Here is a 25,667-nt window from a genome sequence, read left to right as displayed (position 1 = left end):
AACCAACGTAACTATTATCTGTCTTGTTGAAGCTACTGTTTCAAGTTTTCCTTTGAGCCACCACATATGACCACTCACTAGGTGCTTCATTCTTATCATGTTCCTCAAATTTTGCATGAAATATGTTTCTACCTCATTACCTTGACTTGTTTTCTTTTTTTCCTGCAAAACACAATACTCTCTTCTCTTCCACTCATTAGATACCTTTCTCCACCTGGAAAATACCTAATTATTCTTTCTTCAGTGTCACTTCCTTTGTAAAGCTTTTCTTGATCCCCACTCACCACCCTCACTATTAGGCAATGTTTCCTTAGCCATCATTTATATACGTAAAATAGACTCTATAACATATACATATAACTTTAAATAGAGAGTCATTTTCTACCCTTAAATTTATGCAGTTATGACTTAAAGCTGACACATAGAAATTATTAAAACACAAAATAATTAATATAATTATTAATAGTCTATTAATAGACTTAACACATTTAATTTTACTATATTCATGATGACTTGATGGATTATTAACTGGGAGAACTTGAAAAATTTAGCCAGTCTCTCTGGGCTGTAATTCTCTCTTCTGTTGGAAAGGAAATTAAGGTTATTAGTAGTTCTTAACAAGTTGCTGTACTCATCAAAAAACTCACAGTAGTGTTCTTATAATAAAGAGTCCAGATGTTTTTGTTGTTGCTCTTGTGGTAGTGTTGTTCTTATTGTTGTCACCCCTAGTGGTAGCTGTAGTAGTCGTTGTACTTAAAGTAGTAGTTTTACATCTGTGGTGGAGAGAACAGAGTCTGATTCAGTGTTATTTTTTTCTTAAAGATTTTATTTTTTACAATAATCTCTACACACAACGTGGGGCTCAAATTTACAATCCCTGAGATCAAGAGTCTTAGGCTTTACCGACTGAGGCAGCCAGGTGCCCCCAGGTTGTTTTTTTGTTTTGTTTTGTTTTAATAATTTAAGTCTAATTAGCATACAGTATTTATACAGTATTATATTAGTTTCAGGTGATTCAACAATTCTATACATTACTCAGTGCTCTCATGATTTGTTTACTTTTAGTCCCCTTCACTTATTTCACCCATTTCCCCTCACCCCCATCTGCCTCCTCCCTGGTAATCAGCAGTTTGTTCTCTCTAGTTAAGAGTCTGTTTCTTGGTTTGTCTATTTTTTCTTTGTTCTTTCTTTGTTTCTTAAATTCCACATATGAGTGAAATCATATGGTATTTGTCTTTCTCTGACTGATGTATTTCTTTTTTTTTAAGATTTTATTTATTTATTTGAGAGAGAGAATGAGATAGAGAGAGAGCATGAGAGGGGGGAGGGTCAGAGGGAGAAGCAGACTCCCTGCTGAGCAGGGAGCCTGATGCAGGACTCGATCCCTGGACTCTAGGATCATGACCTGAGCTGAAGGCAGTCATTTATAACCAACTGAGCCACCCAGGCGCCCTCTGACTGACGTATTTCACTTAGCATACTTTCTAGATCCATCCATGTTGTTGCAAATGACAAGATTTCATTCCCTTTTATGGCTGAGTTATATCCTATTATGTATATATCCATTATATATATATATATATTTGACACACACACACACACACACACACACACACACACACATAAAAATATATCTCACATCTTCTTTATCCATTCATCTGTTGATGGGCATTCAGGCAACTTCTATAATTTAGCTATTGTAAATAATGCTGCAATAAACATAGGGGTGCATATATATTTTTGAATTAGTGTTTTGGTGTTCTTTGAGTAAGTACCCAGTAGTGGAATTACCAGATCATATGGTAATTTTACTTTTTTAAAAGATTTACTTATTTATTTATTTGAGAGACAGGGAGAGAGAGAGAGTTGGGGGCAGGGCAGATGGAGAGACTCCTCAAGCAGACTCCCCACTCAGCACAGCCCAACATGGGGCTCAATCCCACGACCCATGAGATCATGACCTGAGATGAAACTGAGTTGGAACTTAAATGACTGAGCCACCTAGGTGCCCCAGTAATTCTATTTTTAACTTTTTCCAGTACCTAGTTCAATTCCTAGAACATGGTAGATAATTATTTTTCTCTTTAATGAACCAGGGAATTCATGATTAAACTTCAAAAGCTTATGTTGGGTGACTTTCTCAAGGTTATGTTCTACCTCAAGTTTATACAGTTATGACTGAAAACTGACACATATAGACAAATTATTAAAACACAAAATAATAAAAACAATAGAGTTAGTACAAAGTTCAACGTGAGTACCAGCAGGAAATGCCCCAAAATTTTGCCTTGGGAGGAAGGGGAAGAGTTGAAGAAGTGACATTACTTTTTAATCTCACTAAGAAGTGACATTACTTTTTAATCTCACTGAATCAACATCACTAGGAATGAAGTGTAAGGATGATATCCATTTCTTCTTTATTGGGGTTTAATTGACATATAACATATTAGCTTCAGATGTACAACATGATCATCACAATAAATCTAGTTACCATTTGCTACCATACAGTTATAAAAATGTTTTTCTTTCTTTTTTCTGGTTATGAGAACTCTTAAGATTTACTCTCTTAATGACTTTCGAATATACAATAGAGTATTATTAATATAGTGAATATGTTGTACATTATCTTCTCATGAATTATCTACTTTATAACTTGAAGTTTGTATCTTTTGGCCTCCTTCACCCATTTTGTTCACTCCTCACAACATTTCCCCTTTGGCAACCACCAATCTGTTCTCTGTATCTATGAGCTTGTTTTCAATTGTTTTGTTTTTTCGATTGTCTTTCTCTGTCTGATTTATTTCACTTAGCATAAGCCCATAGGTTCATCCATGTTGTCACAAATGACAAGATTTTATTCTTTCTTATGACTGAACAGTTTCCATTGTGTGTATATATGGTGTGTGTGCGTGTGTGTGTGTGTGCATGTGTGTGTGTATAATCTTTATCCATTCATCCATCGATGCACACTTAGATTGTTTCCATATCTTGGTTATTATAAATAATGCTGCAATGAGTACAGCAGTGCTGGTTATCTACATTTTTAAGCAAACTATCCAGTAAATCTTATGCAACTAACATTTGGGAACCATGACTATAGAGGCCATGGGAACTTATTTAAAACTTGGAGTGGAAGAAATTTTATTGAGGTAAATGTTAAAAATTATTAGAGTATAAGACAAAAAGTTATGAATATCTACTGTATTGGAATCAAATGAGCACCTTAAAAAGCACGTCACGATTCTCACAATTTTGTGTGAAATTGAGATTCCTTAATAGTAGATCATGTAATATTAATTGTTGTTTTCACATATTTTAAGCATGGTTTCAATTCATTTATGTTTTTAATATCTCAATTACAAAAATCAGGAAAAATAGCTGACCTATTGAAAAATAATTTATAAAATACAAGACTGCTAAATCCCTAATGAATACAGAGAATATAAAAAAGATGATTCATTAGTAATTTCTCTGTTATTTTCAAAATTAGTGAGGTACAGTTGAGATAGGGGTGGGAAGTTTCTATAGGCTTTAGGGGCTATCTTGATAAAACATTTTGAATAGGATTAATGTCATAGATGTCATATAGAGAGGCCCATAATTAACTGGAAACAGACATGGGTTTAAGATCAATGGTGGTAGACTTTGAAATACTTAAATATTAATGTTAGGGAGAAAACAGACATGTCATGCTTATATCAGAAAATAGATAAGTCTATTCTAAAAAATACAAAATAAATATTTGTTCAACACAATTACATCTGTTTCCTAAATGATCATGTATCTGTTACCTTAAGAGTTAATTCAGTTGTCCTTATTACCATGTTTTAGCCCTATGTCCTTAACCTGACAGCCAGCCGTGGGAACCCCTGTGGTGACAATGGTCTTGGTGTCTTATAGCCATGGATTGAAAAATCCACATCTACCACTAAATTGTTATTTTTCTTTGAACATGTTAATTGACATCATTAAGATATTTCATCTTGCTTCTCTCACTATATTTTGATTATTTCTTCGCCTTTGTACCCTAGACTGTAAGTATATAAGGGTAGTTAAATGTTTGGTTACTTTTGTCTGACCATGGATTAGCTCTGTGTATGGCACAAAGTGGGATGATATGCTTATAGAATAGAAATGAGATATGGTGAACAGGAAATGGAAAGGGAATAAATGAAAGAAATAAGGAGGACATTTTTTCTTTGTATGAAAAATACTATTACAAGTCATGTTCTCCTAATAGAATAAATATCTTTAAAACATGGATTTTCTTCCCCAAAAACTTTGATGCACATGTCTTTCTTAAAGTAATTTTTATGTATTTAAGTTTCAGTACGTTATTTTAAAAACTAGATTTTTTGATATTTTATCATTCTTGCCAAATTATTAGGTAATAATTATTAGTCAAACAAATCAGCTTTCACATTCAAACTTTATTGCAAAAATTATGAAAAGGAATTTCTTAAGGAAGCATTTTTTTGTTTCACTGTTTCTTCTACCGATGATCAACTGAAAAATATAAATGCAATTCTTTTAATATTTTATATAATACAAGAAGTGACATGGTTTCAGTAGTTGTCAGATGCATGTCTTGTGTTCATTTTTATTGTAATATTTTTATTCATTTCAACGGGTTGGGCTATTTGGGGGAGTTTGGAGAAATCATATTACTATATTCTCCATGTAGACATTATGGTTAAAGTTTATTAGAGAAAATAATAATTTACATTTAAGTATGCAATTTATTTAAGGTTATTTTCTGTAACTAATGCTTTGAAAGGCTGTTGTCTGAGCCATAGATCAAAAATCTTTATCTGGGTTTTTAAATAATTTTACGGAGTCATTTTAATATGTTACGTTACTTTGTTCATCTGACCCCTTATTTCTCTTAACTCTCATTCATCATGAATTTCAGTGAATACAAAGAGACTTCTTGATCTGTCCCAGCTCCACATCTAAGCAATGTGCTTATCACTTAAATTGTCTGAGGAGATTTCATACTTTCAGTCAGCACAGCAGATTTACCTGATTCAGGACTTCTTCAGAAAATGTCCCAAACAGAAAAATAATTCCAATAATCATTCCCATATATTTGGTAGTTTTATTAAAATAATTAAAGATCATACCAATTGGAGGATGAGAAGCAGTGAATAGGATAAAGATAGCAGACCAAACTTTTGCAACCTACCTTTCCTCCCTCAAGTCACTAAAAATGATAAAGAAGTTCAGTGTGTGCAGTGTATGCACACACACACACACACACGCGTGTGCGTGCACACACACACATCTTTTCTTGTCTTAGAAGCTGAACTGAAATGTCAAACCTAAGGAGAGTGGATGATAAATGCCATAACTAAAGTAATTCTAAAGTAAGGTGACTAATTGGGTCCTTTGAAAATCCTTTCTGGTCTCTTATTTGAAGCCTATATACATACAGTAGAAGGACCTGTGCTATGGGACCAACATGACGTGGTGACAATGATTTTGGGAGAGCTTGTACATTTCCTCTCAGGAGTTTTGAGAAATATAAAAGCTATAAGTTGAGAGGAAAAACCCATAAAGTTCACAGAGAGAATGCCCTGCAGATCCAGAGTGTAGTACATTAGAGTTGAGTATGTTTTCCTGAAGGCCATGTTGATAACACAGGGAAAAAAATGTAGTATAAACTGTCTTGATATATTCCAGACCCAAGGAAGGTACCAAGCGGAATAAAAGGACATCATCTCCAAAGCAGGCATTAAAGATATGTCACAAAAAGACCCTAGCCTTGTCAAAGAATATGCAGTCCCTATAGCCAATGGAGGACAGTATATCAAGAATTTACAGGAGTGTTCCTTAGGAGAAAGCAAACATTTGGATATTTTTTATTACAAAAGATGTTCAGCAAAAAAATGAATCACTAGCTATGTAAAGAAACCCTTGCTCTGTTGTCATTTTGCCTCTCATCCTTCCTCTACCCACAACCATTATCCCCAGGACATGGAGGAGTGAGAAGTATAACATAATAAAGGGAAGTGAAGAAACAGAATACATTCCCATTATCTCCAATCCTGGACAGTGAGCATCTTTAGACTGAGGGTTCCGGCATGGGGGAACAATAAATGGAAGATACCATAAATGGAATGATAAATTGTCTGTTTTAAAATAAATGCATAAATTTATAGCTCATATACAATAAACTGGGCATACTTAAACAATTTGGTGAGTACATGCACAAGAAATTATCACCATAATCAAGATATTAAACTTTCCATCATCTCTGAGTGCTTTTGTTTTCTGTAATACTTCCATCCTTCTGTTTATCATTCACAGGCAACTGATTTGCTTTCTGTCAAAAATTGGTTTATGTTTTCTAGAATTTTATATAAATAGAATTGCAGTTTGCACTTCTTTGGCTGGCTTCTTCCACTCAGCATAATTTTGAAATGCATTCATATGATTGCATGGATAAATAGTTTTTTCATTTTCCCTGACTTATTGAGGCATAATTGATATATAACATTATTTAGGTTTCAGGTATATAATGTGATGATTTGATACATGTATATATGGCAAAATGATTACTACAGTGGGTTAGTTAACATATCTATCAACTCATATAATTATCATTTGTATATGTGTCTATATGTGTGTGGGGTAAGAACATTTAATATCAACTCTCTTATCACCTTTTAAGTATCTAATATAGTATTGTTAACTAAAATACCATGCTATATATCAGAGCCCTAGAACTTATTTTTCTTATAACTAAAAGTTTATACTCACTGACAAAAATCTTCTCATTTCCCCTACTCCCTCTTCCCTGGCAACTACCATTCAACTCTCTGTTCCTATAACCTCCTACTGATTTCCATAGAGGCTATACTAATTTACATCCCCACCAACAGTGTGTAAGAGTTCCTCTTTTCTCCACATGCTCACCAACACTTAACTCGTCTTTTTGAGGTTTTTTTTTTGGCATATATTTTAATTATTTATTTTTTATTTATTTTATTTTATTTTATTTTGTTTTACTTTATTTTATTTTATTTTTTTATGTTATGTTAGTCACCATACAATACATCATTGGTTTTTGATGTAGTAATCCACGATTCATTGTTTTCATATAACACCCAGTGCTCCATGCAGTATGTGCCCGCTTAGTACCCATCACCACACTAACCCATCCCCCCACCCTCTTCCCCTCTAAAACCCTCAGTTTGTTTCTCAGAGTCCATAGTCTCTCATGGTTTATCTCTCCCTCTGATTACCCCCTTTCATTTTCCCCTTCTTCTAATGTCCTCCATGCTATTTCTTATGTTCCATAAATAAGTGAAACCATATGATAATTGACTTTCTCTGCTTGACTTATTTCACTTAGCACAATCTCCTCCAGTCCCATCCATGTTGACGTGAAAGTTGGGTATTCATCCTTTCTGATGGCTGAGTAATATTCCACTGTATATATGGACCACATCTTTATCCATTCATCTTTTGAAGGGTATCTCGGCTCTTTCCACAATTTGGCTATTGTGGACACTGCTGCTATGAACATTGGGATGCATATGGCCCTTCTTTTCACTACATCTGTGTCTTTGGGGTAAATACCCAGGAGTGCAATTGCTGGGTCATAGAGTAGCTCTATTTTTATATTTTGAGGCACCTCCGCACTGTTTTCCAAAGTGGCTGTCCCAACTTGCATTCCCACCAACAGTGTAAGAGGGTTTCCCTTTCTCCACAACCTCTCCAACATTTGTTTTTCTTGCCCTGTCAATTTTTGCCATTCTAACTGATGTAAGGTGGTATCTCAATTTGGTTTTGATTTGAATTTCCCTGATGGCTGATGATGATGAACATTTTTTCATGTGTCTGTTAGCCATTCATATGTCTTCTTTGGAGAAGTGTCTATTCATGTCTTCTGCCCATTTTTTTGACTTGATTATTTGTTTTTTGGGTGTTGAGTTTGAGAAGTTCTTTATAGATCTTGGATACCAGCCCTTTATCTGTAGTGTCATTTGCAAATATCTCCTCTCATTCTGTGGGTTGCCTCTTTGTTTTGTTGACTGTTTCCTTTGCTGTACAGAGCTTTTTATCTTGATGAAGTCCCAAAAGTTCATTTTTGCTTTTGTTTCACTAGCCTTTGGAGATGTATCTTGAAAGAAGTTGGTGTGGCCAATGTCAAAGAAGTTACTACCTATGTTCTCCTCTAGGATTCTGATGGATCTCTGTCTCACACTGAGGTCTTTCATCCATTTTGAGTTTATCTTTGTGTGTGGTGTTAGAGAATGTTCGAGTTTCTTCTTCTGCATGTGGCTGTCCAATTTTCCCAGCACCATTTATTGAAGAGATTGTCTTTTTTCCATCGCATATTTTTTCCTGCTTTGTCGAAGATTATTTGACCATAGAGCAAGGGTCCATATCTGGGCTCTCTATTCTGTTCTATTGGTCTATATGTCTGTTTTTGGGCCAGTTTCATGCTGTCTTGGTGATCACTTATTTGTAATATAGCTTGATATCAGGAAACATGAGGCCCCCAGCTTTGTTTTCCTTTTTCAACATTTCCTTGGCAATTTGGGGTCTTTTCTGATTCCATACAAATTTTAGGATTGTTTGTTCGAGCACTTTGAAAAATGTCATTGGAATTTTGATCGGGATGGCATTGAAGGTATAGATTGCTCTGGGTAGCATAGACATTTTAACAAGGTTTATTCTTCCAATCCATGAGCATAGAATGCTTTTCAATCTTTTTGGGTCTTCAACTTCTTTCATGAGTGTTCTGTAGTTCCTATAGTATAGATCCTTTACCTCTTTGGTTAGGTTTATTCTGAGGTATCCTATTGTTTTTGGTGCTATTGTAAATGGAATCGTTTCTCTAATTTCTCTTTCTACAGTTGCATTGTTAGTGTATAAAAAACAACTGATTTCTGTGCATTGGTTTTGTATCCTGCCACATTACTGAATTGCTCTATGGGTTCTAGTAATTTGGGCGTGGTCTTTTGGGTTTCCACATAAAGTATCATGTCATCTGTGAAGAGAGAGAGTTTGACTTCTTCTTTGACAATTTGAATACATTTTATTTATTTTTGTTGTCTGATTGTTGTGGCACGGACTTCTAGTACTATGTTGAACAATAGTGGTGAGAGTGGGCATCCTTGTTGTGTTCCTGATCTTAAGGGAAGGGCTCTCAGATTTTCCCCACTGAGGATGATATTGACTGTGGGTTTTTCATAGATGGATTTTATGAACTTGAGGAATGTTCCCTCTATCCCTATACTCTGAAGAGTTTTAATCAGGAAAGGATGCTGTATTTTGTCAAATGCTTTTTCTGCATCAATCGAGAGGACCGTATGGTTCTTCTCTCTCCTCTTATTAATGTGTTCTATCACATTGATTGATTTAAGAATGTTGAACCACCCTTGCATCCCAGGGATAAATCCCACTTGGTCATGGTGGATGATCCTTTTAATGTATTGTTGGATCCTATTAGTTAGGATTTTGTTGAGAATTTTAGAATCCATATTCATCAGGGATATCAGTCTGGAATTCTCCTTTTTGATGGGGTCTTTGTCTGGTTTGGAGATTAAGGTAATGCTGGCTTCATGGAATGTGTCTGGAACCTTTCCTTCTGTTTCTATTTTTTGCAATAGGTATAAGGTGATATCTCATTGTGGTTTTAATTTGCATTTTCCTGATGGTTAATGATATTGAGTATCTTTTCAAGTACCTGTTGGTGCTTTGAATGTCTTCTTTAGAAAAATGTCCATGTAGTTTTTCTCTTCTTTAAATCAGACTTTTTTTTTTTTTTTTGCCATACAGTTATATGAGTTTCTTATATATTTTGGATATTAACTCTATTGGGTATATTTTTTATTTTCATTTTGTTCATTGTTACTTTTTTGTGCATAGTCTTTTTATTTTAATGTAGTTCTACTTATTTATTTATGCTTTTGCACTTCGTGCTTTTGGTGTCATATCCAATAACCAATGCTAAGACCAATATCAAGGAGATTTTCCCCTATATTTACTCCTGGAAGTTTCACAAGTATTACTTTAAACAAATATTTATTTATTTATTTGACAAAGAGAGAGAGCACATGCATATGTAAGTAGTAGTAGGGGCAGAGGGAGAGAATTTCAAGCAGACTCCCTGTTGAGAATGGAGCCTGATACAGGGCTCAGTCATGGCCATGAGATCATGACCTGTACTTAAACCAAGAGTTGGACACTTAACTGACTAAGCCACCCAGAAGCCCCTCAACTGTTACTTTTAAATCTTTAATCCATTTCAAGTTAATTTTGTGAGTTATGTACAATAGTGGTTCAATTTCATTCTTCTGCATGTGGTTATCCAATTTTCCCAATACCAATTATTGAAGAGAGTGTCCTTTTCTCATTGTTTTTAACTCCCCTGTCCAATATTAAGTGACCATATATGCAGGGTCTTTTTTTCTGGGTTCTCAATTCTGTTCCATTGATTTGTGCATGTTTGTTTATACCTGTACCACATTGTTTTGATTACTATGGCTTTGTAATATAGTTTGGAGTCAGGAATTCTAATACCTTCAGTGCTGTTCTTTCTTCCAATTGCTTTAGCTATTCAGTGTTTTTTGTGGTTCCATACAATATTTAGGATTGCTTTTCTATTTCTGTCAAAAATGCTACTGGAATTTGATAGGGATTGCATTGGATCTATAGATGGCTTTGGGTAGTATGGAAATTTCAGTCATATTAATTTTTCTGATCCATGGTATATCATTTCATTTATCTGTCTTCTTCAATTTTTTTTTCACCAAAGTCTTGACATTTTTTGAGAACAGATCTTTTTGTTTTGCTTTGTTTTTTTAATATTTATTTATTTATTAGAGAGAGCAGGAGCAGAGAGACAGAACAAGAGGGAGAGAGAAAGAGAGAGAGAGAGAAAATCTCCAGCAGACTCCGCACTGAGCATGAAGCCTGCTGCAGGGCTTGTTCTCACTACCCATGAGATCTTGACCCATGAGATCTTGACCCAAGCTGAAATCAAGAGTCAGATGCTTAACCAGCTTAGCCACCTAGGCACCCCTAGAGAATAGATCTTCTATCTCCATGGTTAAACTCATCCAGGGTATTTTATGTTTTTTGATGCTATTGTAAATGGGATTACTTTTAAATTTCTTTTTCCTCTTTGTTTTATTTTTTAATTTTTTTAAAGATTTTATTTATTAGAGAGAGAGAATGAGACAAAGAAAGCATGAGAGGGAAGAGGGTCAGAGGGAGAAGCAGACTCCCTGCTGAGCAGGAAGCCCGATGCGGGACTCAATCCCGAGACTCCAGGATCATGACCTGAGCCGAAGGCAGTCGCTTAACCAACTGAGTCACCCAGGCGCCCCCTCTTTGTTTTAAAGATTTTACTTATTTGAGAGAGAGACAGAGCAGAAGCAGGGGGAGGAGCAGAGGAAGAGGGAGAAGGACAAGCCGACTCCTTGCTGAGCACAGAGCCCAACACGGAGCTCAATCCCAGGACCCTGATATCATGACCTGAGCCAAAATCAAGAGTCAGATGCTCAACAAACCAAGCCACTCAGGCACCCCTAAATTTGTTTTTTAGATACATTGTTAATGTATAGAAATGAAACTGATTTATATATGTTGATTTTGTATCCTACAACTTTATTGAATTAGTTGACTAGATCTAACAGGTTTTTGGTGAAGTCTTTAGGGGTTTCTCTATAAAATATCATGCTATCTGCAAAGCCAGGCCAGGTTTTGGCAACTTCCCTTTTGTTCTCCCTAGAATGGTGTTGTATGCTCAAGTCTTGTATGCATCCAGTCTTGGATTGTTTTGCTCCAAGAGTGTGCTGGAACTTCTCCACTAAACACCTGGAATTTCAAAGGCTATTTTTTTTAAGATTTTATTTATTTATTTGACAGACAGAGACATAGTGAGAGCAGGAACACAAGCAGGGGGAGTGGGAGAGGGAGAAGCAGGCTTCCCGCAGAGCAGGGAGCCTGATGTGGGACTTGATCCCAGGATCCTGGGATCATGACTTGAGCCGAAGGCAGACGCTTAATGACTGAGCCACCCAGGCGCCCTCAAAGGCTATCTTGTCTGTGGATGATTATCTAGGTCCGTGTTCTTCAGGGCTTTCTGCACTGCCACCAAAAAGTGCTTGAGTTGTTTCACAAGGCTATTTCAGGGTCCACATTTGAGACTGAGGTCTGTATGCCTATTATCTAATGCATAGGTGGGCAAGACTTCTGATGGACAAAACCAAAGCCAAAATGGGACTATAGCGTGAGTCCTCAAGAATATGGAGCTATTTCTAGGTCTATAGCCAGGACCAGCCAGATACTTGTCTGCTCAAAATGCCTCTCCTGATTCTAAGTCTGCACTGGAGTTTTACAGTGTCCTACGAGGATCCCACAGCTCCCACCAAGGCACTTATGTCCATAGATGGATGCTAAATTATTGTTGAAAGAGGTATATGAGCGAGGGACATTTTGTCTGGCCATCTTAGTGACATCACTCTCTCATTCATATTTTAATGTAGGCTAGTATTCCATTGCATGGCTATACTAAAATTTATAGATACACTTGGCAAAGGACATTTGAGTTGTATTTTACAATTGAAACTGGTAAACTCTCATATACATATACTTTTATGGACTTTTTTTGGCAAATACAGAGAAGTGGAATGACTGGTGAGTATGTACATGTTTTACTCCTTAAGAAACTACAAAACTGTTTTTTCAAATAGCTAAAATATTTGACATTCCCAGAAACGATATTTGAGAGTTTCTTCCCCATCCTTGCCAGCAGTCTATCATGTTTGTCTTTTTAATTTTAACCATTCTTTTTCATTGTGATTTTAGTTTGTATTTCTCTTGTGAATAATGATTTTGGCTATTTTTATATGTTTATTGGCCACTCTTTTGTCTTCACTTAGGAAGACATTTTAATTTTTCATTTTTTTTAGTTTTTCCCCCATTTTTTATTGTGCAGTTTGTCCCCCTATATTGAGGTTTAAGAATTATTTATATTTTCTCTCTATAAGTCTTTTTCTAATACATGTTTTATAACTATTTCCCAATCTAAAGCTTGCCTTCTCATTTTTCTGATCATGTCTTTCGAATAATTAATTTTTAATATCTCTGTGGTCAATTTTATCACATTTTTTCTTTATGAACCAAGGTTACAAAACTTCTTTCCCTAATGTTTATTTCTAGACGTTTATAGGCTAGCATTTTATCTTGAGTTGCATGATCCACTTTGAGATTGTTTTTGTGGAAGGTATAAGTCAAAGTTTAAGGTTAACTTAAAAAAAAGAATATCTAGTTCATCCTGCCTTTTTTTATGAAAATACTTTCCATATTGAATTTTTTGGTGTCTTTGTTGAAAATCAATTGACCTTATATGTGTAAGTATATTTGCGGATTTTATTGTGTTCAATTTATATTTATGTGTATCTTCATAATACCAAGCTGTCTTAGCTCTATCTTAATATAGCTTTATATTAAAGAGTGAAAACTGATAGAGAAATTTATCCATCTTTGCTTTTTAAAATAATACTTAAGTAATTCTGGTTTACATTTCTGTATAAAATTTTAAATTCTCAAAATGTCAATTTCTATAAAAATACCATCTGGGATTATGACTGTGATTGCACTGAATCTGTAGATTGATTTGGGAAAACTCCTTTACTAACAAAATTGAATCTTCTCTATTTATTTAAGTCTTATTTAAATTCTTTCAGCAAAGTTATATAGCTTTTAGTATAAAGATCTTAAACTTCTTTTGTTAGATTTATTTACATGTTATAATTTCTGGTATTATCATAAATAAATTGTGTAATTTTATTTTCTAATTGCTGCTATTATATTAAAACACAATTGATCTTTATATATTGACATTACAAACAACAATTTTCCAAAATTAATTTCTAAATTTTAGTAGTTCTTTTATATATTTCTTCAAATTATCTGTTTACAATTATGTCATCTGCATATTAAGACAGTTTTGCTTCTTTCTTTCCAACCTATGTTAATTTTCTTATTTTTTTATTTTATTTCAAGGTTAAAATTTCTGATACAATAATAAATATAAGGGAGAAAGAATGCAGGTATCCTTAATGAATTTCTGACATTAGTTGGGAATAATTCAGTATTTAATTATAAGGTATGTTACCTGGATATTTTTTTGTAAATGCTCCTTATCAGTTTCAGGAAGTTCCCAACTATTTCTAGTTTTCAGAGAGTTATTATGACTGTAGATGCTTAACTACATCTTTTAAAGCAATCATATGTTTTTTCTTTTTATTCTGTTAATATATTGAAATATATTGATTGGATTTTAATTATTAAGCATATCATCCGTTTTATGTATTGTAGTTTTAAATTAGTTAATATTTTGCACCTGCAATTCTAGATCTGTAATCTTTTCTTTACTTTTCCTCTCTTTGGTTTCTTTCTTTTTTTGTGGTGTCTTGGTCAGATATTGATACTATGGTTTAGCTGGCCTCATAAAATAAGTTGAGCAGTGTTCCCTCTTCATTTATTTACGGAAAAGAAAATATGAATTTTCCTTTAACGTTTCATAAATTTACTAGTAAAACTATCTGGGCACAGACTTTTCTTTGAAGGAAGTATTTTGATGATGATTTTTTTTGTAATTATAGGGTTATTCAGATTTTTTAAAAAAAAATTATTGTTATGTTAATCACCATATATTACATCATTTGTTTTTGATGTAGTGTTCCATGATTCATTGTTTGTTCATAACACCCAGTGCTCCATGCAGAATGTGCCCTCTTTAATACCCATCACCAGGCTAACCCATCCCCCTACCCTCCTCCCCTCTAGAACCCTCAGTTTGTTTTTCAGAGTCCATCATCTCTCATGGTTCACCTCCCCCTCTGACTTACTCCCCTTCATTCTTCCTCTCCTGCTATCTTCTTCTTTTTCTTTTTTCTTAAAATATGTTGCGTTATTTAAGTTTTTTTTTTTAAGATTATTTATTTATTTATTCATGAGAGACAGAGACAGAGACAGAGAGAGAGAGAGAGAGAGAGGCAGAGGGAGAAGCAGGCTCCCAAGGAGCAGGGAGCCCGATGCGGGGCTCGATCCCAGGACCCTGGGATCATGACCTGAGCCGAAGGCAGACGCCCAAACATCTGAGCCACCCAGGCGCCCAAGTTTTTTTTTCAAATATCAGTATTCATAAGCTGTATTTTTCAAAAAAATTGCCTAATATTTGAAGTTATTAATATCTGTGCATAAAAGTTTTAATAGTACTATCTCATATGTAAGTATTTGCATGCTAATCCTCTTTAAACCCTGATATTGGTGATTTCTATTTTTTCTATTTCTTATATGTTCAGTCTGGCTAAAAGTTCATCAATTTTGGTGATGCTTTTTAAAGTACTACCTTCAAGTTTTGTTTTCTTGTTTTTTTTTAATTAGATTCTGCTCTTCTCTTTACTGCTTCTCTCCTTCTACTTAGTTGTATGTTCTTTGCTTCCTTTTACTCAAGCCTTCTGGTGCAACTATAAGCCATTAATATTGGATATAGACATAAACACTGACACAGATCATTCTTCTTTCCAAAATAACATTTTAAATTCTAGGTCTCTCTCTGAACACTGCTTTAAAAAACAGTTCAGAAATGTATATACATTGTTCTTTCATTGTTTATAAATTTCAAATAGTTTCTACTACTTATAATTAAATTTTTGACCTGTGATTTTTTTTATGTGTGCTATTTGTCAAATGTGGTTTTCCACATTGAACTCTAATATGATTCTATTGTATTCAGAGAAAAAAACTGTATGATTTTACTGATATTTGTTTTATGGTATAGCATATAGTGTATCTTAGTAATTGTACCATGCATGCTTGTGACAAGAGTCTTGTTTTCTGTCTTTGTATGAAGTGATCTATAGTCAATGAGATCAAAGTGATTGACAACACAGCGAAGATCATCTATGTATGTAGTAATTTTTAATGTAGATGTTCTAACAATTTCTGAAAGTGGTTTATGTTATTGTCTCTTTCTCTTTTTATTTCTCTCAATCTTCGCCTCATGTATTTTGAAGTTCTGTTATCAAGTAATACATGTTTAAATTTATGTCCCCCTGATGAATTGTTTTTTTCCTCATCACTTTTAAACAGCCCATTTAATTGGAAGCACTCTTTATCCTGAGGTCTCTTTTTATCTACTGTAAAGATAGCTATTCCACTCCAGCTTTTTTTTTTTTTTTTTTTTGCTATTTGTTTGGTATATACAAATTTCATACTCTTATTTTCAAACTGTGTTTTTTTATTAGAATATTTAGGGCAATTACTTTTAATGCAATTAATGATATGTTTGGACTTATGTTCATCATTATGTAATTTGTTTTCTCTTTGTTCCTTCTTTTTGGTCTCATTTCCTAACTTCTTTTGATGGTTTGTGTTAGTCGTTTATGTTTAATATATTTAAAATGTTTTGTGGGGCTTTTTAAAAAATTGAGGTGAGGTTTGCATAATATACAATTTACCATTTTAAAGTGTATAATTCAGTTCATCACAATACTCTGAAATCACCACTACTCTAGTGTCCAAAACTTTTTTTCCAACTCAGAACATCCCAATACCAATTAAATACTTATCCATTCCCCATTTCCCCCATACCCTCTATTTAAATGCATGGACATGTGCACTTAATATTTGTACATATTACCCACAATTAGTTTCCATAACACTTTAGTAAATTAAAAAAAGGTACAATATAACTAATTCAACACAAAGCTGAACTATTTTGATATATATCAAAACTGCAGGCACAGTTCCTAGGCCTGTCTACTACATGGAGCCCAGTCAGTTGCAATAAATGAGGATGATGTTAATGTAAGCCATTCCTCTCAGGCAAGCTGTCTCCTCCATCCCTCACCTATCTTTTGGAATGTGCTTGTCATGTTAAACAATTTTGATGAGCAGATACAATCTGTTTGTTACAGCATTGACAAGTTCACATTCCATATTTATCTAGATTTAATCATTTCTGAGAACTGAGAAACAAGAAGAAAATCTAGGGATAAATTTGAGTATTTCTTGGTCATTTAAGAGTCAGATCAGCTGCTATTTAACTAAATTATGGTGTGTCTTTTCAGTGTGTGTGTGTGTGTGTGTGTGTGTGTGTGTGTGTGTGTGTGGTATGTGTATGAAGAATGAAGAGAGAGAGAGAGAAAGAGGGAGTTTTGTTTTTGTTTCCTGGGAGTTAGATTTCTTGAAGATTTATCTGTTCACATTCTTAAGGCTTGGGTTGAAGGTAAGCCCACCCCGAGAGATTTAATGGTGCTTCTGCTGGTTTCTTGGAAGTACTTTAAAATGGTATTACTTTTAAACTAAATTCTCAGTCTAAAATTTTTCAAACCATCCAAGTGGTGTGAATTTAGCCTGCCAACACATTAAAGGGCCCAACAAGTATTCACAGCCTACCTTCTCTATATTTGAAAGAAAGGAAATACAAACCTTCCTAGAAATGTTTTAGTCAATTTTTAATAGGTTGATATGATTATATTACCTATTTCTAAGTTCATGAGAGTGTGAAAAAGGGTGAAAATAAGTGTTTTTCATAGTGCATACATTCAGCAGTAGGAAGCCTTATTCTTCAGAAGTTTAATGTCTAGCTAGTGTAAACAATAAGAACCCATTTGTTTGCATTTATGTCTTGTCAAACTGACAAACACTAAAATAGGCATATATACTCTCCAGCATATAATTTATTTATATACACACACCCCTGTCTTGAAACAGTTCAGGGTGGGCGCCTGGGTGGCTCAGTTGGTTAAGCGACTGCCTTCGACTCAGGTCATGATCCTAAAGTCCCGGGATCGAGTCCCACATCGGGCTCCCTGCTCGGCGGGGAGTCTGCTTTTCCCTCTGACCCTCTTCCCTCTCGTGCTCTCTATCTCTCATTCTCTTTCTCTCAAATAAATAAATTAAATCTTTAAAAAAAAAAAAGGTTCAGGGTACCTGTAGGAAACAGAGTGCCACAACGACCATTGGTGCATGTTCGCTCAGACTCTGAGATCTCAGAAAACTAGAGATTGCTGGGTTAAAAATAACCCAAAAGGATCAGAGTGAAATGCCCTTGGAACGTGTGTGGTCAGTTCTAAAGTACCAGCAGATGATGTTTTGTAGATAGGAAGCCAGCTGTAAACAGCACACTGTGCACTCCCCGCTTTGTTCCCTTGTCCTATAAACAGCCCACTGGGCACTCCCCTCTGTTCCTCTATTCTATTTTAAAGATTCTTACGTGCTTGACTAATCCTGTACACGTGGAGGAATGTGCTTCACTACGCCCCTGCTGTAGAAGGTATATGAGTATGGAAAATACACCTCAGCATCTTGGGCTGTTCGCTCGGGGTCCCCTGTGCCTCGCTCTCTTGTTGTCCTTTTTTCAGTTCCTTTGCCGCCCCAGGTCCCCGACTCTAATGTTAATATAAATGTATATTAGTATAATACTTCTAGAAGGTAATTTGGTTTTATGTATCTAAAGTCTTTAAAAGGTACACACACACTTTGATCACAATTTCATACTTGGGAATTTAGCCTAAGGAAATAGTTAAGGTTTTGCATAATAGCTAGAAGAATGGTCACTGTAGAATTATATATACATGGAAGAAAAATAATAAAGAAAAAACAGGAAAGAAAACTGAAAGCAACTTAAAAATCAAACTAAAGAGGTCATGAGCATGCATTATGTTGTATCATTATAATGTAATACTATAGATTTTATTTAAGCTAAGATTTACGATATAAGGAAATTGAAGAATAGAATAAGATGTTTGCTTACTGACAGATTTTAAGTGGTGGAGCTGGGATGGAAACTCGGTCAGTATGTCTCTGGAGTCCATTTGCCTGAGTCTATGACTCTATGCTTTTTCCATTATATTATTATTCTTTTACATTTATAAATTTAATATCTATGTTATTCAAGAATAGTTAACCTTAAACATTATTCATATTATTAGATAAAAATCAAAACAAGTATAGAGAGCATGATTGCAATATAATTGTATGTTCACGTGATTAAAAAAAGCTAGAAGGTTGGCCGCCTGGGTGGCTCAGTTGATTAAGCGACTGCCTTCTGCTCAGGTCATGATCCTGGAGTCCCAGGATCGAGTCCCATATCGGGCTCCCTGCTCGGCGGGGAGTCTGCTTCTCCCTCTGACGCTCTTCCCTCTCGTGCTATCTCTCATTCTCTCTCTCTCAAATAAATAAATAAAATCTTAAAAAAAAAAGCTAGAAGGTTACACCAAGTTTTTATCTTTGAGTGATGCAATTATAGACTTCTGAGGTGTTTTGTGCTTTGCTCACTCCAATTTTCTACTGTGAAAATGCATAGCAATATTTCTTTTAAAGAATAATTCTACATAAATAAGTGGTCCATGAATTATAACTTGCATTTGAGTAAGAAAATACAATAAAATAAATTACAGTAGAATCTTAATTAATTAACTGAATTTCAAAGCCTATCAGCTGTTGTGTTGTTTTCAAGTTTGGCTTAGTACTTCTGCAAACGAGTTTTTCGGAAGATAACAATTGTTCAGGAATTTCCTAAACTGGATTGACTACTAATATGGTTACTCCATTCAACTCAGTCTGTTGTGTATGCATCTATATTATTACACCTTTATCAAATGAATTAAATATTTTGTGCCTTGACAATAGTCACTAAGAATAGTTGACTAGAAGAACAAGAGTAACAGAAGAGTAGACTCTGGGTAAAACCTCAGAAACAAATGAAGGGAACTGAATTTCTCTCCTCATTGACAAGATGGCTGATAGCTATTTGATCCAGCTTATGGCAGTTGATGGTATCGCTTAGATTATACGCTTCTGGTAGCTGTCAATTTATTGCTTTGCTTCCTGCTAGAATGGATTTTTTTTCTTCGGTGGCCTATAGCCGTCATAATCGCTGTCACACTGAGCAATTGTGTGCCTTGAGCCTTGGGAAAGGTCTCTTCTTCTGGACACTATCTTGCTTCATTTACTCCTATTACATTCCCATTGACACATCATTTGTACCAGGCATAGTGCTGAAGACCATCTTGGGGCTGACTTTGATGGAGTTGTAGCTCCTCAATTCTTTGCTCTGTCAGCACATTTAGTCACAACTTGCTTTGAATAAATGCAACATCCATTCCTATCAAAGAGGTATTTGGGCCTGATCATTGTGTAATGCTTAATAAAATGTAAAAGTAGATTGGTATTAAAAGCAGTGCAGTATTATGAATATTCATTTCTACCTCGACCACTAACAAAAATTTTTACCTTAAATATGTGATTTAGTATCTCTGAGTCTCAAATTCTTTATCTATAAAATAAAGGTAAAACAGTCTTTCCCGGATAAAAACAAGTGACTAGATTATTATTATTTCTTTAAATTCCTAACACAGTCTAATGGCCATTTAGAATGTGTTTATGTTCTGACATAAGTTTCATAGTGTTGCCAGGAAGACATTCGGTGATTTAGTGCCTTTACTGAAGTCCCAAAGAAGTGATCTTCAAGTACATGGTTTAGAAAGACATTTGCAGAAAAGAAGAGTGAGAAATTTATCCCTGGTATGCTCTTCATCTTCACTTTACTGACAAGAACTGCATAATGTCTAAAAGTAAAAGAAATTGTAGAATTTGCTAACATAGAAATTGTCACTGCTAAGAGATTAGAATGTATTCCTGTACAGTGGCTCTTCTATTTACTGTTAAACTGAGAGTAACATCAATATGAAAAGATCTTGACATTAAGATTTGATATATCAGGGTTTGTATTTGAACTTCCACTGTGTCCTAAGCTTCTGGTTTGTGCTTCCAAACTATAGAAAGTCTGAAAAATGCAATTGCTCTAGAGAACTCTGAAGCTACACTATTTCACAGGGCTGGAAGTTAATTGTGTGAGTCATGGTTTGCACTGTGGTTAAAGTACAACTCTTAGATAATACATCATAATACATGATCATGTCACCTCAGAAAGTTATAAAGTTGCCAGGAATTTCATCTCTGAAATAAATATTCATGATGTACAACTCAGTAATTTGTGATATATAAAACATAATTACCCAAACAGAAATCAGTCATGTGGAGATGAAATCACTGGATCAATTTTATTTTTAGTGATGGCTTTGTTGTATCTGAACATAAACCCTATATTATTACTTTTAAGCCTCAGGCAGGATTCCACTCAGTAATGTTGTTTGAGAGAAGGGTGTTCCTATGATACTATATAAATAATATTTCACCCTGGGCTGCTAATCTTCTTTCTTGTAACACAAAGCAGTGATGTGTTCAAAAAGCATTCTGAATAATAGGATGTGGATCCCTGTTCTTGTTACTCTACCATGCTGTGGATAGACCTTACTTGGAATCAGGTTTATAAAAGTGAAATAAGGAAATTTATAAATTTGAAATCAAAAAATGAATTTTTTGAAGCCAAAAGTTGTAATGGAAACAAAAGCTATATCAGATAAATTAAGGACAAAATGTCTGTACTTTTCACAATGACTTGTCTCAGAACATCATAGCCACAGCAGAAATTTTCCTCCAGAATCTGATGACCAACCCTAGAAATTTTCCAGACATTTTTGTTAATACAACCAATCTCAATAAAATTAAGAATGACATAACAAGGCTTTCTTACTCTGGACTCCAGTTTATACCTAGAAAACTACATTATGATGTTACCATGGTTTTGCCTCCACTTTAAAGCCAGGCTCTGAGGTTTGAAGATTTTACCTGAAAGACATGACACCACAATCCCGATATTTTGTAACAGAAAAATGGCGCATTTCTTTTAGCTTCTGAAGTAAAATTTAATATTTTAAATATTTCAGATTTTAGTGAAGTAAAATATTCTTACATATATGATAGCATTTGTTTAATATCTATACTTCTTTTAATTATTGATGAAGCTAATATATATAATTTAAAATTATTTTATCTCACATCATCTAAAGACAAGAATTATATTTATAACTTATATATGTTTTAAAATGTTACCATTGAGCAGGAGAAAAAATTTCTTGCCTCTCAGCTTTAAATGATAAATCAGGATCATGATTTCATAAATCAAATATACATTTAAATTCTGTATCTAAAGTAAAGTCCTAAATATCTCATCATTAAATAATTTCATAAAGACATTTATTTCCTCAATACTCATTACACTATCAACTTAAATTTCTCTATACCCTCAAATTAATCAGACAGAGATTATCCTCTATAAAAGCTATTTTCCATAACTTACAAACGTCATGAAAAGATGTGGAAACTTTATAAAGCATGCAAAAACCTTCTATGTTACAGGAGGTAACAGTTTTAGAAGGTATAGGAAATACACTGAAATATTACCAGCATTATACTTCAATAATGTGCATATTTCTCTTTCTATTTTTCAAATTTTGTGTAGAATTTTCATTATAATAATAGTTAATAGTAATTTAGCACTCCTATATACACATATGTTGAACATATCTTATTTGATTTAAACATTACAAGACTCTACAAAGTTATTTTACCCCATTTCAGAGATTAAAAACTTAAGGCTTACTGAGGTTAACTAATTTTTCCAATGCCACACTAAGTGGCACAACCAAAAATGCATATTTTTCTACTTAGAGAAGAATGTAAACAAGTTTAACAACCCACATACATGCAAACACAGTCCTTCTCAGGCTCTTCCAAAAAAATAGAAGAGGAGGTAATTCTTCCCATATTACTATAAAGTACTTCCCATATTATCCTTCATTCCATGAGACCAGTGTTTCCCTGATACCAAATCTAAACAAAGATATCACAATAAAAAAATACTGCAGGCCAATATCCCTTATGAGTATAGAAGCAAAAGTACTCAAAAATGCTAATGAATGTAATCAAGAAACATATGAAAATAATTATATAACGTAACGAAATGGAATTTATCCTAGGAATGCAAAATCAATTAAACATTCAAAAATCAACAAATGTGATGCATTATATTAAAAACACATAATTGGGGCACCTGGGTGTTAAGGTCAGTTGGTTAAGTGTATGAATCTTGATTTCAGCTCAGGTCATGATCTCAGGATCCTAAGATCAAGCCCCAAGTTGGGCTCTGTGCTCAGCATAGAGTCTGCTTGACTCTCCCTCTGCCCCTCCTGCCCCTGCTTGAATTCTCTCAAATAAATAAATTAATTAAATCTTTTAAAAAATGCATAATCATCTCGATATAGAAAAAGCATTGGACAAAATTCAACAGTGTTTCATGATAAAAGCACTCAACAAAAAAGAATAGAAAGGAACTTTCTTGGGGGTCCGGGTGGCTCAGTGAGTTAAGCATCTACCTTTGACTCAGGTCATGATCCTGGAGTCCTGGGATCCAGCCTGATCTCAGGCTCCCTGTTCAGGTTGGGGTCTGCTTCTCCCTCTCCTTCTGCCCCTCCCCTCCTGCTCACATTTTCTCTCTCTCTCAAGTAAATAAATAAAATCTTAAAAAAAAGGAATTTCTTCAATATGACAAAATGTATCTAAAAAATAATCCACAATTAACACCATACATACTGGCAAAAAATTGAATGCTTTCCCTATAACATCAGAAAGAAGAAAGGTTGTTCACACTCACTGCATCTATTCAACATTGTATTGCATGTTCTAGCCAAGGCAATTAGACAAAAATAAATAAATAAATAAATAAATAATAATAAAATCAAATTAAAAAATAAAAGGCATCTAAATTGGAAAGGAAGAAGTAAAATTACTTGTATTTCCAGATGGAATGATTTTGTATATAGAAAATTCCAAGAACCATTCCTCCCAAAAGCAATTAACACTAACAAAAAGTTCAAGTTTATAGGATACAAGATCAATATACAAAATCCAACTGTATTTCTATACACTAGCAATGAACAGCATGAAAATGAAATTAAGGAGATAATCCCATTTATTATAGTATAAAAAAGCATAAATTTAGGAAAAATTTAACCAAAAAAAAAGCAAGACTTGCACACTGAAAACTACAAAACATCATTGAAAGAAATTAGAGAAAACCTACATAAATGGAATATAGCCATTATAGCCCATATTCATGGGCTATAATGCTAAGATGACAATGCTCTCTAATTGATCTAAAGGGTCAATGCAATTCCTATCAAAATGCCATTTGTCTTTTTTGAAATTTTAAAAAGACATTTTAAAATTCATATGAAAAAAGAGATCCAGACTTTAAAAAAAACAAAAACAAAATAAGAACAGATCAAAGTTCGAAGATTCACACTAGCCTATTATGAAAGTGATTGTAAAAGAATAATAACCAAGGGGCGCCTGGGTGGCTCAGTTGGTTAAGCATTCCACTCTTGATTTCAGCTCAGGTCCTGGTCTCAGGGTCATGAGATCAAGCCCCACTTCAGGCTTTCTGTGTGGACTCTGCTTGAGATTCTTTTCCTTGCCCTCTCCCTCTGCCCCACCACCTGTTTGCAGTCTCTCCCTCTCTCTAAAATAAATAAATAAATCTTAAAAAAAACCTTTAATAACCAAGAATGTGACATGCATAAAGACAGGTTAGTAGATCAATGGAAGACAAATAAGAGTTCAGAAATAAAGCCATATATTTATGAGGAATTGCTTTTTGACAAATGTGCCAAGATAATTAATTGGGAAATAATAGTCTTCAACAAATGGTATTGGGAAAAGTGGATATCCATGTGGTAAAAATGGAATTTGACCCCAATTCACACCATATATAAAATTTAACTGAAAAAAATCAATAACCTAAATATGACCTTAAACTATAAAACTCTTAGAAGAAAACATAGTAAATTCTCATTATCTTGGATTAGGCAATGGTTTGTTAGATAAGATACCAAAAGTTTAAGTGAGAAAATGGGAATTAGATAAATTAGACTTCAAAATTAAGTAATACCATCAAGAAAGCAAAAAGACAATGCACAGAATGGGAGAAAATATTTACAAATAAAATATCTGATGGAGCCTAGTTTGCCAAATATATAAAGAAGTCTTACAACTTATCGATGCAAAGATTAAAAAAAAATGGGTAAAGGATTTGAACGCATATTTATCCGAAGAAGATATGCATGTGGCCAATAGCATATAAAGAAAAACTTAACATCATTATTCATTAGGGAAATGCAAGTCAAACACAATATGTTACTAGTTCCTATCTATTAGAATGGCCCTAATAAAAAAAAGATGCATATCAGCAAGTGTTGGCAAAGATTTGGAAAAATCGGAATTCTCATACATTCCTGGTGAGGATGGAGAGCAGTAAAAGTGCCTTGAAAAACCATTTTGCAGTTCTTCAAAATATTAATGTTCTTCAAAATGTTCCACTCCTAGATATATGCAAAAGATAGTTGAAAACACACCTACACAAAAATTATCATATTAATGTCCTTAGCAACATTATTAATAATAGCCCCAAAATGGAAAACACAATATCCATCAATTGATGAATGGATAAAGAAAATATATCTGTGAAATGGAATAATATTCAGCAATAGAAGGGAATGAAATACAGATGTATGTTACAACATGGATGAAAGTTGAAAACATGAATGTTAAGTGAATGAAAACAGACAAAAAAATATTTTATTATTACATTTATATGAAATGTCCAGAATGGTGTAGTTGTTGCCAGGAGCTGGGTAAAGAGGGTAACAGTGACTGCTAATGGGTATGCA

The 25,667-nt window shown here is 34.1% G+C and overlaps 1 long non-coding RNA gene across 1 annotated transcript in view; it reads right to left on the bottom strand.

Moving 5' to 3' along the window:
- Positions 1–616: 616 nt before the first annotated feature.
- Positions 617–25,667, bottom strand: part of LOC112824057 (uncharacterized) — a 40,386-nt gene continuing 15,335 nt past the window's right edge. Inside the window, exon 3 of the long non-coding RNA XR_003208209.1 lies at positions 617–773. This is a non-coding gene — a long non-coding RNA (uncharacterized lncRNA). The remainder of the gene's footprint in view (positions 774–25,667) is intronic.

This window comes from Callorhinus ursinus, unplaced genomic scaffold (assembly GCF_003265705.2).
Source record: "Callorhinus ursinus isolate GAN/ISIS: 27379988/994484 unplaced genomic scaffold, GSC_fseal_2.0 scaffold9, whole genome shotgun sequence".
Classification (NCBI taxonomy): Eukaryota; Metazoa; Chordata; class Mammalia; order Carnivora; family Otariidae; genus Callorhinus; species Callorhinus ursinus.
The sequence above is the reverse complement of the archived record's forward strand: the minus strand, read 5'-3'. Positions and strand labels throughout refer to the sequence as shown.